Source organism: Musca domestica, unplaced genomic scaffold, assembly GCF_030504385.1.
Source record: "Musca domestica strain aabys unplaced genomic scaffold, Musca_domestica.polishedcontigs.V.1.1 6, whole genome shotgun sequence".
NCBI classification, from domain to species: Eukaryota; Metazoa; Arthropoda; class Insecta; order Diptera; family Muscidae; genus Musca; species Musca domestica.
The window spans coordinates 3768705-3784865 of record NW_026712363.1 but is presented as its reverse complement, the minus strand read 5'-3'; the positions used below and the strand labels follow the sequence as shown (position 1 = coordinate 3784865).

The window sequence follows — 16161 nt, the reverse complement described above, 5'->3', positions numbered from 1 at the left end:
GATGTGTGAATTATTATGCTTTAAAAACTATGCGTTAAAGACTAAAACTACAGACCGGCAACGCGGTCTGGGCCAGCTAGTCATATATAAATATGAAATCGGGTTGTACCCTTATCCGTGAGTTATGATCGATATCATGACCTGCAAAAGCGATTTAAGGTATCTTGAATGTTTGGGAAGAATTTATGGAAGGATAGAAATCCTTTTCTTACTAAAAGTCCCAGTCGCTCTACTATTTTGCACCCTTTATATTTGGTATTTTACTGATTGTACTCACAAAGAATTTTACATTTTGAGCTTTCATTGGACGGATCATTGTCACATGAAAAAAGTAGGTCCACGCTTTAAAAAAAGCCCTATTAGGCTTTTTCGGTCATTTTTGTTTGTTTAAATGTGTTCGCATTTTTTAGCTGAACCAGGCCCTGGAGTTGAAAGGTAGATGTCAGTTAACATCGTATTTCGCACTTATTTCATTTTTTGGTGAAAAATTGTATATAGTAAAAAATTATTCTATATTTTGTTCACAAAAAATCCACTGATTTCAATACGATAATACAAATTGAAAAAAATTGACAAAAGAAGAATAACAAATTGAAAAAATCTTCAACTTGTTCGCTGATTTTTTACAGCAAATGCTGAAAGATCCTTACAAAGTTATTTCAAAATTCGATTCCATTGAACTTTTTTTTCGATTTTTTCCCGATTTGAGAATTTTTGCAATGAGATTTCTTTTTCGTGATTTTTTAGCGATTTTGTAAAAGTAATTATCATATAATATATATATATATATATATATATTGGCGTATTAGTGTGTAATGCATTTAAGAACCTAATATAAGATGTAAAGTTGAGCTTTTCTCTTTGAAAAAATAAACAAAACTTTGATATAAATCTTGTCTTGCAACTATGATATAAGATGTACAAACTTTTGGGAACATTAATATGTCAACATTTACATTTTTTTTTTCAAAAATAAGTAGATATCTATATGCTTTCCTATACGACACCAATCGGAGGTTGTAATGATATGCAGTTTTTACTTTTATATACCCTACACCACAAGGTGGTCTGGGTATTATGTTTTTGTGCATTTGTTTCCTTCCATAGTTCCTTTTGATGATCTGCATATCAGTCGTTTTATGCATGTTCGTCTGTCTGTCCGCTCTACTGTCTGTCCGTCCGTCTGTACATGTATTTTTATAAACAAAGTACGGGTAGCATTTATTGCCTGATTCAGATGAAATTTTGCACAAATAATTTGTTTGACCCAAGGACGAACCCTTTTGAAATTGGGGATAATCGGCCATTTTAGGTATAGCTCCCATATATATTTTCGTCCAATTTGCCTTATATTGTGCACCAAACTTGTAATATAAAGTATGCCAAATTTGATCGAAATCGGTTCAGATATAGATATAGCTCCCATATATATTGTTCATCCTATTTGTTATTTTTGTCCACCGCAGCCATAATATGCACTCTGTAACAATGATATTTGGGGAAATATTACAAATATAACTCAGAAATACTCTTGCTAAATTTTATAGAGATCGGTTAACATTTGGATATAGCTCCCATATATATCTTCGGCCGATTTGCCTTTTATTGGGCACCAAACGTGTTATATTATTTGGAATTTGGTTCTTACGACCAAGTTGAGTCTAGAAACCACTATGTCAAATTTGGTGGAAATCGGTTCAGGTATAGCTATAGCTCCCATACATATTGTTCATTCAATTTGCTGAATTTGCCCTGCATAGCCGTAATATGGACTCCGTATTAACGATATTCGGGTAAATATATCGAATACATCTCAGAAATGCCTTTGCCAAATTTTATCGAGATTGGTTCAGATTTAGATAAAGCTCTCATGTTAATTGTGTACCAAATGGGTAATACAAGTCCGAATTGAAAAGGCGGAAATGCCTCGACAAATTTAGTAGAAATCGATTCAGAGGAGGATATTCCTCCCATATATTTGTTCCTTTGGACTTATAATTATTATAAATATTATAGATAAAGCTCTCATGTTAATTGTGTACCAAATGGATAATACAAGTCCGAATTGAAAAGGCGGAAATGCCTCGACAAATTTAGTAGAAATCGATTCAGAGGAGGATATTCCTCCCATATATTTGTTCCTTTGGACTTATAATTATTACTATAAACATAATTGTCATGATTTAATTCTCACAAATTCGCTATTATAAACCAATTGGCGCGGAATTTAGCTGGGCCTAGCGTTTAGGGTTGGATATAAACCTAACATTTTGTTTGGTCATCGGACAATGTTGAAAAATTGATTTTGACTATTCCCACCAATTCGAAATGGCCCCTTGCCAGAAAAGGATATAATCTAAGAAAATCTCCCAAAAATATGCCAATAAAAAGGGCATATTTTTTATCATTTTTTTATCGTATGCGATTGACTTTCAATTTTGATTTGCATATTTTGTAATATGTTTTACACCCTGCAGTACTATGTGGGTATTATATTCAGGTCGCAATTATCATGGAGGTAGGGTTAGGGTCAGAATAAAAGCCAATTGCTCTGAAGATGTATATTTAATTTTACCTGATTGCAGTCGCTCCATATGTCACAATTAAAAACCAATGACACAGAATTTTGCATGAGGAGAAAGGTAAGGACGGGGCGGAAGTCTAGCATTTTGTTTTTTTTTTTTTTGTTTGAATACCATTCAGCACGACAGAGAGAGGTACATATAGACAAATGCCTCGGTCAAACACAAAGATAACATTTGTGCAGAAGTGTATAGCAAATGTAAATGCATTTGGAACTAATATATACATATATATACTAGCTGGCCCGGTCCGCGTTGCCGGCCCGTAGTTTTTGTCTATTATGCGTATTTGTCAAAGCATAATTATTGACAGATATGACCGATATAAGAGTTCACGTACTTGTCGATTGAAAGTATTTTAAAATACCTGTACCCATTTTTAAGCCGTGGGCTTCAAATGTGTGGATGTGCTAACAAATCTAAATCGTAGCAAAATTTTCTAGTCAAATGAGCAGTAATTTTGGAATTTACTGTATTTTGTACACCTCATAATTGAGGGCTGAATGATTGAAGAATATCCAAAGTTAATTACATTTTTAAACCGATTAAAACCTCAGATTGTGCATTATAGTCCTCATAAGTCCGATTAACCATGTCGGTCTGTTTGTCCGCCAAAAGATGGACTTGAGGGGGTACTATTACATGGAGAAAATTCTAAAATTTGTAGAAATTCTAAATTTTGTAGATATGTTGAAATTTTTGTGTAAGATTTTCACCCCCCAAATACACATTTTTAGCCAAAACCTTTGAAATATGGTAAAATCAGGAGGTACCTTTATATGGGCACTACTCCGAAACATCGAAACATTGAAAACTTTCTTCTACCCCTTATAATCCAAGATGACAAATAGAGGCCAAATGAAAAATATAGCAGAACAACATAGCATGTCAAACTGAAAAAAATTTCGCGTGATTAAATTATTATAATTACTATTTTACACACATTACCGTACGATGGGAATTAATTTTACTTGCCATTTAAATTGTAACTTGGAGACCCCATAAAGTCCATATTTTTCATCATAGTATAATTCAATGACGATTCACAAATATTCGGTCCCGTGTTACTTTCTTATATTTGTAATTTGTTCATGTTTTCACAATTTATTTCATATAGATGTACATCCCAAATCTACGTTCCCAACCAATATTCTCTTGGGGGTTACAAATTCAATAGAATACACAATTTTCTTTTTAGATGTGAAAGTGGACTTGGGGTACTAAAATGTGGGGACATTACTTAAATAAATTCCTATGTGGCAATTATCTGTATGATGGTTCTCTACCCCAGGGTAGCATAAGCACAATTTTTTAGCCAAATCAATTGATGAATGTGGTCAAGACCAATATGGGCCCTACTCTGAAAATGTTTAAATTTTATGCGAAGAGATTCTCTACCCCCTTAGAAACAAAGATGCCAAATAAGGCCCATAAAATGAAAAAAGTGGCCAAGACCCCAAAAATAGCTTAAATCTATATATATAAAATTCAATTGTTGTTCGTTGGTAATGGAATCAGTTGAGAACGGCTGGATCGATTTGCATAATTTTTTGTACAAAGGTTTGTCATATCTCGAGTTAGGTTTTTAAAGAAAAAAATATTGACCACGCCTACTTTTACGTTCACTATTTTGATTTATCTAAAATCTTTATATTTGCCAGATAATGAAAATATCGATTTGAAAATTATTACACGAGATACTGTTGACGTTCCCTCCAACCCTAGGGAATTATTTGGGGGCTGAGGAACTGGCCACGTATACTTCTAATCTATATATATATATATATATATATATATATATATATATATATATATATATATATATATATATATATATATATATATATATATATATATATGTATATATATATATACATATATATATATATATATATATATAGCAGAGGAGCTGCCCACACCCACTTTTTTAGAACTATATGAAAAATTTTTTAAAAAAGCATAGTAAAACTTCAGTTGAGGATGACTTATTATTTATTTGTAATTACACTTAAAACGTTTTCAAGAAAGAAAAATTTGGGAAAAGTCTCTAGAAAAATTGCAGAACTGTATTAACTGTTCTATTTGGATATGGAATTTTGTATAGAATTGTTTCAGAATGCGTTTTGGAATTGGAAATTCTTATTGAAAAAAAACCCGAAATTTTGCATATTTTGTGTACATGCCGTTATATGGTTGCCATAACAAAATGTTCAATTTTGATAAAAAAAAATACTTCTCGAAGCATCAAAACATTTAAAGCTCAACGTGCTTTAAACAGTTATTGCCGTTATTGATTTCACAATACTCAAAACATTAAATGCCAAATTACAGTTCATTCGGTAGAAATTGTAACAAAAACATGCCATAATTTAATCGACAAAGATTTCTACTTTTTAACATAATTTATGTGGTCCTTAACTTTTATAAACCGATGACACCTTATTTATATCGATCCTGACGTCGGAAACTCCAAAAAATTGACTAGATATGGAAATAATCCATCCAATGCAAAATTCATTGGGACTGCAATCAGTGAACTACCGAATATGAAGAGGCAATGTGATATGCGTACTGTACAAAATAGTGGAGCGAATTGAAAATTTAGTAAGAAAAAGATTCATATCATCTGAAAATTCTTCCGAACCCTTAAACAAACCCGTAACCTTAACTTATAGGTAATGTCATACGGGGAATTTGTGTTATCGCCAGTAATTACACTGCGCCATCGACAATCATGAGGTTGGGAAATTTTTCGGTTGGTAGATAAAAATACCAAAAAGGGGGGGTTCCCGGGTCAAACTTTTTTAGGGTCCATTTTATATAGCTTAAACATACACAAAGGGCCTCAAATATTTTCCTCTATACTCCGCAAAATTTAAGATAAAGTTTTATATTTGATAGCTGAACCCGGTGCGCTTCGCTACCCCTTTTGATTTTATATGCATTCAAAATTTTATTTACGAATATATGTTGGTTAAAAAAAAACAAAATTTAAAAATTAAAAAAAAATTATTGCACTACTTTAATGCGTAAATAACCAAAACCATTAGAAAAGCAGTACCCTGACATACATACACGAAGGGTTTGTCCTTCGGATTTATTTATTTCATAGAAAATACCGAGCGTGCAGTAAACTGCAATCTTTTGAAGTTGAGTGGCATTTCTATTGCAATTAGTGAATTCGAGATAGCAACATACTTCGCCGTATTAAGCGTATTTCAATTCAATTGTTGTGTTGTTTTTTAGTGTTAGCCTAAGGCGTTGTGGGTCAATGGTTCTTATTAAAATCATATCCCAATCTGATCCGATTTAAATATAATTTTAAAAAAATTACTTGTACACCAAATTCCGCCACACCTTTCATATTTCATTGAAATTTGTGCGTCAAATATGTGAAATCGGCCGATAATCTTCTATATCTATAAAAGAGGAAAATGTTTGTATGTTTGTAATTTATGGACCTGAAAACCGCTGAATAGATTTCCCTGAAAATTTCCATATATATTGCAACATCGCTGAAAGTAACATAGGCTATATACATTTTTGAATTTCCACTTGGAACTGGAGATATAGCATCAGAATCGGAGGTACCTCCCAAAAATTTAGATTTTATATGCACATATCTATTGATTGGTTGAAGATACAGTCTCCAAATTTGGAATACGTAACGGAATTTGTAACAAAAATAAATTTGCCAAATTATATTGTAATCGGTTCAGATTTGGATATAGATCCCATATATATTTTCGACCGATTTCGTTCATTTGATGCCTCAAACACAATATGAATGTTCGATTCCAATGAAATTTGGAATGTGTGACGGGATTTAATCCGAAAATAAATTTGTCAAATTATATTAAAATCGGTTCAGATTTGGATATAGCTCCCATATATATTTTCGACCGATTTCAAGCATTTGATGCACCAAACACGCTATGTATCCCCAATTTCAATGAAAGTTGAAACGTGTGATAGATTTTATATAAAAAATTGATTTCCCAAATTATATTGAAATCGGTTCAGATTTGGATATAGCTCCCATATACATATTCGGCCGATTTCATGTATTTGGTAGACCAAACAGGATATATATTTCCAATTGTAATGAAATTTAAAATAAGTAACTGAATTGGGAGCCAAAATGAATTTGTCAAATTAAATTGAAATCGGTTCAGATTTGGATATAGCTTCCATATATATTTTCGACCGATTTCATGTATTTGATGCACCAAACACGCTATGTATCTCTAATTTCAATGATATATATTTATTTTCGACCGATTTCGTTCATTTGATACCTCAAACACAATATGAAAGTTCGATTCCAATGAAATTTGGAATGTGTGACGGGATTTAATTCGAAAATAAATTTGTCAAATTATATTGAAATACGCTCAGGTTTGATTATAACTCCCATATATATACTCAGCCGATTTCACATATTTGATGCACCCAAAGCGAGAGAGACAAATCTGTCACCAGAAAAAATTGCCAAATTATATTGAAATCAGTTGAGGTTTGGATAAAGCTAACATATATATTTCGGCCGATTTCATATATGTTATGCACCAAACATGATATATATGACCGATACCAATGAAATTCAGAATGTGTAGCGGAATTTGGTTACAATAATAAAAGTGACAAATTAATTGGAAATTAGTTAAGATTTGGATATAGCTCCCATATATATTTTATCGGCCGATTTCACATATTTGACGCACCAATTTCAATGAAATATGAAAGGTGTGACGGAGTTTGGTGTAAAAGTATTTTTTTTTTTAATTATATTTAAATCGGATCAGATTGGGATATGATTTTAATAAGAACCATTGACCCACAACGCCTTAGGCTAACACTAAAAAACAACACAACAATTGATTTGAAATACGCTTATTACGGTGAAGTATGTTGCTATCTCGAATTCACTAATTGCAATAGAAATGCCACTCAACTTCAAAAGATTGCAGTTTACTGCACGCATTAAAGTAGTGCAATAATTTATTTTTTTATTTTTTAAATTTGTTTTTTTTTTTTAACAAACATATATTCGTAAATAAAATTTTGAATGCATATAAAATCAAAAGGGGTAGCGAATCAAAAGGGGTAGCGAATATATGGGAGCTATATCCAAATCTTAACTAATTTCCAATTGATTTGTCACATTTATTATTGTAACCAAATTCCGCCACACATTCTGAATTTCATTGGTATCGGTCATACACTCATGCCGAATTTCATTGGAATCGGTAATACGTATCGTGTTTTGTGCATCAAATATGTGAAATCGGCGGAAAATATATATGGGAGCTATATCCAAATCTGAACCGATTTTAATATAATTTGACTAATTTATTTTCTAATCAAAATCCCGTTACATATTCCAAATTTCTTTGGAATCGAACATACATATCGTGTATGGTGCATAAAATACATGAAATCGGTCGAAAATATATATGAGAGCTATATCCAAATCTGAACCGATTTTAATATAATGTGACAAATGTATATTTGTTTTAATTTCCGCTACACATTCCAAATTTCATTGAAATTAGAGATACATAGCGTGTTTAGTGCATCAAATACATGAAATCGGTCGAAAATATATATGGGAGCTATATCCAAATCTGAACAGATTTCAATTTACTTTGCAAATTCATTTTGGCTCCCATTTCCGTTAATTATTTTAAATTTCATTACAATTGGAAATACATATCGTGTTTGGTAGACCAAATACATGAAATCGGCCGAAAATGTGTATGGGAGCTATATCCAAATCTGAACCGATTTCAATATAAATTGGGAAATCAATTTTTTAGAGAAAATCTATCACACGTTTCAAATTTCATTGAAATTGGGGATACATAGCGTGTTTGGTGCATCAAATGCTTGAAATCGGCCGAAAATATATATGGGAGCTATATCCAAATCTGAACCGATTTCAATATAATTTGACATATTTATTTTCGGATTAAATCCCGTCACACATTCTGAAAATACCAGGGATTCGTCGGTAATATTCCTGTAGAAAATGAAGGCGCTTAGAAACCGAACCAAAGAAATATTGGTGGAAAGACAATATTTCTCCCAGATGGATTTCAGGATGTATAGGAAAAAAAAGAATGGAATAAAAACACAAAAGGATTAGAGTGTTGAATTAAACAATATAGAAATATCCTTTATTGAAAGAAAATTTTAGGTTTTTTGAAACGAATTCTTACCGCTTGTAACAATGGTTGAATTGAAATAAAAAGTTGAAAGTAAATAAAAAGAGAAAAAAGGAAAAAGTCCGTGAAAGCACAGGCGACATGTTTTGAAAATGAAAGCAGAACGCATACATATAAGAATAAGTAAGCGGCAATGTCAAAGTGTATGTGAGGAAAATCATTGAAAAAGAATCAGGAAAACCTGAGATGCCAGAAGGAGAAAAGAAAATATCCTAATTTTCCTTTCTCCCACGATTTTGGCATTAACATCGCCGCCCACCTTGCAGTTACACTGCAATGAAAGAAATAAAAACAAGTTCATGTCGTGTGTACTTTTCCGGATTACAACGTAATCTGAATGGAAGTTACGTTATCAGAAAAAAAAAAAACGTTGAAGGAAAGAATATATGTAGCTGAAAAGGAAAGGAAATCGGCCGAATATGTATATGGGAGCTATATCCAAATCTGAACCGATTTCAATATAATTTGGGAAATCAATTTTTTAGATAAAATCTATCACACGTGTCAACTTTCATTGAAATTGGGGATACATAGCGTGTTTGGTGCATCAAATGCTTGAAATCGGCCGAAAATATATATGGGAGCTATATCCAAATCTGAACCGATTTTAATATAATTTGACTAATTTATTTTCTAATCAAAATCCCGTTACATATTCCAAATTTCTTTGGAATCGAACATACATATCGTGTATGGTGCATAAAATACATGAAATCGGTCGAAAATATATATGAGAGCTATATCCAAATCTGAACCGATTTTAATATAATGTGACAAATGTATATTTGTTTTAATTTCCGCTACACATTCCAAATTTCATTGAAATTAGAGATACATATCGTGTTTGGTAGACCAAATACGTGAAATCGGCCGAAAATGTATATGGGAGCTATATCCAAATCTGAACCGATTTCAATATAAATTGGGAAATCAATTTTTTAGAGAAAATCTATCACACGTTTCAAATTTCATTGAAATTGGGGATACATAGCGTGTTTGGTGCATCAAATGCTTGAAATCGGCCGAAAATATATATGGGAGCTATATCCAAATCTGAACCGATTTCAATATAATTTGACATATTTATTTTCGGATTAAATCCCGTCACACATTCTGAAAATAACAGGGATTCGTCGGTAATATTCCTGTAGAAAATGAAGGCGCTTAGAAACCGAACTAAAGGAATATTGGTGGAAACATAATATTTCTCCCAGATGGATTTCAGGATGTATAGGAAAAAAAAAAAGAATGGAATAAAAACACAAAAGGATTAGAGTGTTGAATTGAACAATATAGAAATATCCTTTATTGAAAGAAAATTTTAGGTTTTTTGAAACGAATTCTTACCGCTTGTAACAATGGTTGAATTGAAAGTAAATAAAAAGAGGAAAAAGGAAAAAGTCCGTGAAAGCACAGGCGACATGTTTTGAAAATGAAAGCAGAACGCATACATATAAGAATAAGTAAGCGGCAATGTCAAAGTGTATGTGAGGAAAATCATTGAAAAAGAATCAGGAAAACCTGAGATGCCAGAAGGAGAAAAGAAAATATCCTAATTTTCCTTTCTCCCACGATTTTGGCATTAACATCGCCGCCCACCTTGCAGTTACACTGCAATGAAAGAAATAAAAACAAGTTCATGTCGTGTGTACTTTTCCGGATTACAACGTAATCTGAATGGAAGTTACGTTATCAGAAAAAAAAACGTTGAAGGAAAGAATATATGTAGCTGAAAAGGAAAGTTTGTGTTTCGTTCACAAGAATAAAAATAAATAGTGCAAATTTTTCAATGTAATTCAGTTTTGGTTTATTTTAGAAGATAGGATGTTTGTTTCAGGATAGAAACTAGGACGAATAAGGTCCATAATTGCCCAGCCAAATATGGTGTTGATGGCAGTTGGCAGTCCTGGTCTTGAAATGGTACCTTCTATGACTATTTTAGTATACAAGTCAGCTCCAATAATTATGTCGATGGTAGAACGCTCATAGAATTTTGAGTCGGCCAGGCATAAGTTGACATAATTGTCCTTGAAGTCTGCAGGCAAGTCTTTGGAAGGAGTTTTAATGTTTACCCGACTATCTACCTTCATCATCGCATCGACTTTCCGTGCAGAATCAAACCGGGATGTCAGGGTTAGAGAGCACAACGATTCCTTGTCCAAGGTGAGCGTCGTCAAATTCTTGGAGTCGGTCAACCTTTTTAATACTCTGCTGACAGTTGAACCTGAATCCAGCAGGCATCGTGCTGTCAACTTCACTTTCCCATCCGAAATCCGAACGACCACTGTCGGAACCAAAACAATGGTATTTTGGCGTATCAGCGATGATAGTGTTTTGGCACTAATGCCGTTGGTAGCTGAAGGTGTAGCTTCGGGATGCGCGCGATCTGTGGGCTGGGCATGACCTTCGGGTTGAGGACGTCGTTGATGTTGAGTGCGTTCAGTCGATGGGTGAAGTAAGGTGTGGTGCCGCTTGTGGCACTTTTTGCAACCCTGCGATGAAAAGCAGCTGCCGTGGGAATGCTCGTGTGCGAGACAATTTTTGCAATATTTGTATTTCTCCACGACACTCAGACGACCAGATGTACTCATCCCCATAAATTTCCGGAATAGGCGCAATGGATGTCGGGTGTGACAAATATGGCAAGAATATGCCAGACGCTGTTTCTCCACGCTGGAGCGGATGATTGAACGAGCACGGGATGGCGATCGGTTAGACATATTGTTCTACTTGGCGTAGAAGGAACGAATATAACGGATTGTTACAGATTAGACATCAGGAACAGATTGGATGGAAGAAAGTATTAGTTTTGGGCGGATAATACGACGAGTTTCGTGACTGGTCGGGTGATAGTTCCCCATTGGGTAACTATATCCGCGACTCGTACACGTTCGTCTGAACCCAGATATACTTTCGAAATGCGTCCTAGACGCCACGCGTTCGGTGGAAGATTGTCATAGATGACGGCTACTAACGAATCGACGATGACGTTAGGTTCAGAAGTTTGCCATTTATTGCGTTTCTGAAGCTCACGCAAGTATTCGTTTTTCCATCGTGAACATAACGTCTGGTGAATTGCCTTCAGTTTTTCCCAACGATTGAGAATGGAAGTGGAAGAATTATCAATTTGAGGATCGACGGGAACCAGAATAGGAGTCCCAATAAGGAAATGCCCGGGAGTTAAGGCAGCAAAGTCAGAAGGATCCTGCGAAATTGGTGACAATGGCCTGGAATTAAGGCAAGCTTCTATGCGGGACAACAAAGTGGAAAATTCTTCGAATGTAAACTTCATTGAACCTGCGAACTTACGGAAGTGAGCCTTGAAGCTCTTAACTCCGGCTTCCCACAATCCACCCATATGGGGAGCACCCGGAGGTATAAAATGCCAAGTTAGTCCTTGTAGAGCATAATAGGCTGTGACTCCGTCACGAGAGGCTTGCAAGAAGTTTCGGGCTAAGATCTTCGAAGCCCCTACGAATGTTGTCCCATTGTCGGAATACAAATGCAACGAACAACCTCTGCGTGAAACAAAGCGATGAAAAGCTGAAAGAAACGTGGATGTGGAAAGATCCGAAGTGAGTTCTAAATGGATAGCCTTCGTTGCGAAACACACGAAAACGCATACGTATCCTTTAGTGATACGACAAGACCGACCGTTGTATGTTTTTAAATCGAATGGTCCAGCAAAATCTAGACCAGTTCGTGCGAATGGGCGAGAAAGCTCGGTCCTTTCTGGAGGAAGGGCAGCCATTAGTTGCTTCTGACAACGTTTTTTGTAAAGGATGCAAACTTTACACTTGTTAATTGTGGTCTTGATGAGGTTTTTCACCTTGGGAATCCAATATTGAGAGCGAATTACTCTCAGAACTAGCTGGTTACCACCATGGAGAGTAACCGAATGAACGAAAGAAACCAGCAAATTTGAGAAATGGCAATTGGACGGAAGAATGATGGGATGTTTCTCGTTATAAGATAGGCCCGGAGAGGATGAAAGGCGGCCACATGAACGAATTATTCCATCAGCATCTAGGAAAGGATTTAAATTACGGATACAACTGGAAGCAAGAATTGGAAGTTTGGCAAATAGTGCGTGGTATTCATTTGGATAGAATGCCTTTTGGCACAACTGAATCCACCGATTTCTAGCTAGATTCAGCTCATCGCTAGTCAAGGGGCCCGATACGCGAACAGAATTGGTACGAAATCCATGATGCGTGCGAGAGATGAATCTGACGGGAAAACGCCTCTGCTTGCCAGGTCTGCTGGATTTGTCTCAGAAGAAACATGATGCCATTTGGATGAATCAACAATTTGAGTAATGTTGGAAACTCTATTCGCCACAAAAGTTTTCCAGAAGCAAGGTGCTTTAGCCAACCACGAAAGAACAATTGTGGAGTCCGTCCAGCAGAATATGGAATAGGACGGGACATCCAATAACGGAAGAAGACTATCGATCATCTCAGCTAGAAGTACAGCACCACATAACTCAAGTCTCGGAATTGACGGAATTGACAAGGCCGCTGCATACGCGTTCTCTGACGCGTCACAGAAGCCATGAAATTGAATATCGCTTGTAGGCGTGAAATCTATCCAGCGCGGAATTCGAATTTTATCAATGGACGGAAAATCATTTTGGAATTGCAACCAATCGGAAACGATATCACGAGATAATAAATCATCCCACTGATACCAGAGGCCCAAATCTTCTGCATCATAATTTTTGCCAAAACCACACATGGAGATAACCAACCGGCTGGATCGAACAATTTCGCTATATGCGACAGAAGTACACGTTTGGTATATGTGGACGGATTAGAAAATGGTTTGGCAGTAAAAAAGAAAGAATCTGAATGAGCATCCCATCGTATGCCTAACATTTTGGCCGTACTACTTTCTTCGAACTCAAGAAAGTCCTGTCGAAGGAGATGCTCAGGCGGAATATCGGCCAGAATTGTTTTCAAATTGGATGTCCACTTTCGTAAAGAAAATCCAGCGGACTTCAAAGCTGATTGCAACTCCTGAATAGAATGAAAGGAATAGAATGAGCCCCACCGAGTACATCGTCAACGTACATAAAATTGCGAAGAATGTCGCTAGCTCTAGGAAGTTCTGAACGAACATCCTCAGCTAGCTGATGAAGTACTCGAATCGCCAGATAAGGTGCGGAATTGACCCCAAATGCCACTGTCTGTAATTGAAAGTCTTGAATTTCCTCATCTGGGCTTGAACGATATAAGATCATCTGGAATTTAGCATGATCTGGATGAATTAATATTTGCCTATACATTTTCTCAATGTCGGCATTGAAAACGAAGCGATAGAATCTCCACCTTAAAATTAACAAGGTTAGGTCTGATTGCAGAATTGGGTCCGTATGAAGAATATCATTGAGACTTAACCCGCTGGAAGTAGGAGAGGAGGCATTAAATACTACCCGAACCTTTGTAGATACGCTCTCAGGTTTGATGACGGCATGGTGAGGTAAATAATAACTAGGACCGGATGAAACGTTGGAACGGGGAATACAGCGCATACGGCCTAGATCACAGTATTCCCGAACGACTCGATCATATTCCTTCTTTAAATCGGGAGTACGCATGAGTCGAGCTTCGTTCCTATAGAACTGGGCCAAAGCACTGGATCTTAAAGGCAAACGAACCATGTATTTACCGTCATTAGTTCTTGTTGTAGTTGATTTGAATAGTTCTTCGCAAAATTTATCGGGTGGGGACAAGAAGTTCTTCCTTGGAAGATTCTCCACCTCCCAAAAGCGTGAAATCTCTTTATGCAAAGAGATTTCGCAAAAATTAGAGATTATGTTGACGACCCTGGACGAATTCTTACCTATGGGGCCCGTCAAGATCCATCCGAAGACTGTCTCTTGGGCCAGAAGAGAGCCGCATATACCTGATCTTGAATTGGAAAGCATTAGGGCTGGCAGCACATCGCTGCCAAAAAGTAGGTCAACTTGTGAGCTCTTGTAGAAGTTAGGGTCAGCCAACGAAATATTTGGAAGATCTTTGAACGAAGCAGTCGGAATAGAATGACTTGGCAGATTCCCCGAAAGTGTAGGAATTACAAAGGCAGTAATTGTTAATTCAAAGTTGTGGTCAAATTGCGAAGAAAGAATGAAAGAGCACTGTTTATGTACGCTGACAGAATTAGAATCATTCAAACCTGAAATTTGAGCTCTCGTGCGCTTATGAGGCAATTAAAGTTTATTAAACAATGATTCTGAAATAAAAGTTCCCTCGGATCCAGAATCGAAGAGCGCGCGAGCCGAATATGTCACACCATTATGAACAATTTGTACCATCGCCGTGTCTAGTAATACCCCCTGAACACTAGCCGAAAAATAATTTTGTACAGTCCCCACTCCGCTGCTAGTGGACTGTATTCCAGAATGTGAAAATGGAGCGGAGCTGGGATTGAGGTTTGAATTTGGATGGTGCTGAGAAGGAAGAAGAATGAACAGAGTTTCTATGCAGAAGAGTATTATGCCGCTTATTGTATGTATAGCAACTATGTTTGATAGGACAGTTTTTCACGGAATGCGTTTTTGAAAAGCAGTTGAGACACAGTCCTTGCCGTTTGATCTCAGAAATGCGCGCTTCATAATTCATTTTTAAAAACTTCGGACATTTGAGAATTATGTGAGCCTCGTTTGGACACAACGGACATTTGGGATCAAAGACCTTACTCTGGAATGAACTAAACTTTTTGGAAACTTTAGACTTTATATCGACCGAACTTTCCTTTTGACTTGAACCTGAAACACCTTTTCGCATCTCTGAAACAGACTCTAGAGTGCGATATCTATTTGTTAGGAATGTGTCCAATTCCGTCCACCGTGGAATACTAGACTTGTCCGAGAGGGTATGCTCCCAAAGAGTAAGTGTGGAATCAGGTAGACGATTAGAACAGAGATAGATAAAAATTGGATCCCAGCTCGCCACGTCAATATCGTAGGTCTTGAGAACAGAGATGCATGAATTTATGTCTCTTTGGAGGCGTTTTAAACTCTGAGCAGATTCAGAAGGAACTGAAGGAAGGTTGAATAAAACTTTAAGCTGGCCATTTACGAGAATTCGCTTATTTTCGTAGCGATCGCACAGGCTGGACCAGGCTTGGCTGAAACCACTATTAGTAAGAGGACTCTTCTGACCTATCTCTTTTGCTTCGCCTTTGGTCTTGTGAACTAAATGAAATAATTTCTCAACTGGACTGAGGCGAGGATTTTTATACCCTACACCACATAGTGGTAAGGGTATTATGTCTTTGTGCATTTGTTTGTAACATGGAGAAGGAAACGAGATAGACCCATAGTTACTTTTGAGAACCTTCATAGAATC

General features: G+C 36.0%; 1 protein-coding gene across 2 annotated transcripts in view; it reads right to left on the bottom strand.

The window, feature by feature from the left end:
* Positions 1–16161, bottom strand: part of LOC101895836 (uncharacterized) — a 180340-nt gene that overhangs the window by 63100 nt on the left and 101079 nt on the right. Inside the window, exon 6 of one of the 2 annotated variants that reach the window (XM_059129117.1) lies at positions 637–649. The exons of the other annotated variant lie outside the window; for it this stretch is intronic. The gene's annotated coding sequence lies outside the window, so the exon portion shown is untranslated. Of the gene's footprint in view, positions 1–636; positions 650–16161 lie in introns of those variants that run through there. 2 annotated transcript variants of the gene reach the window in all.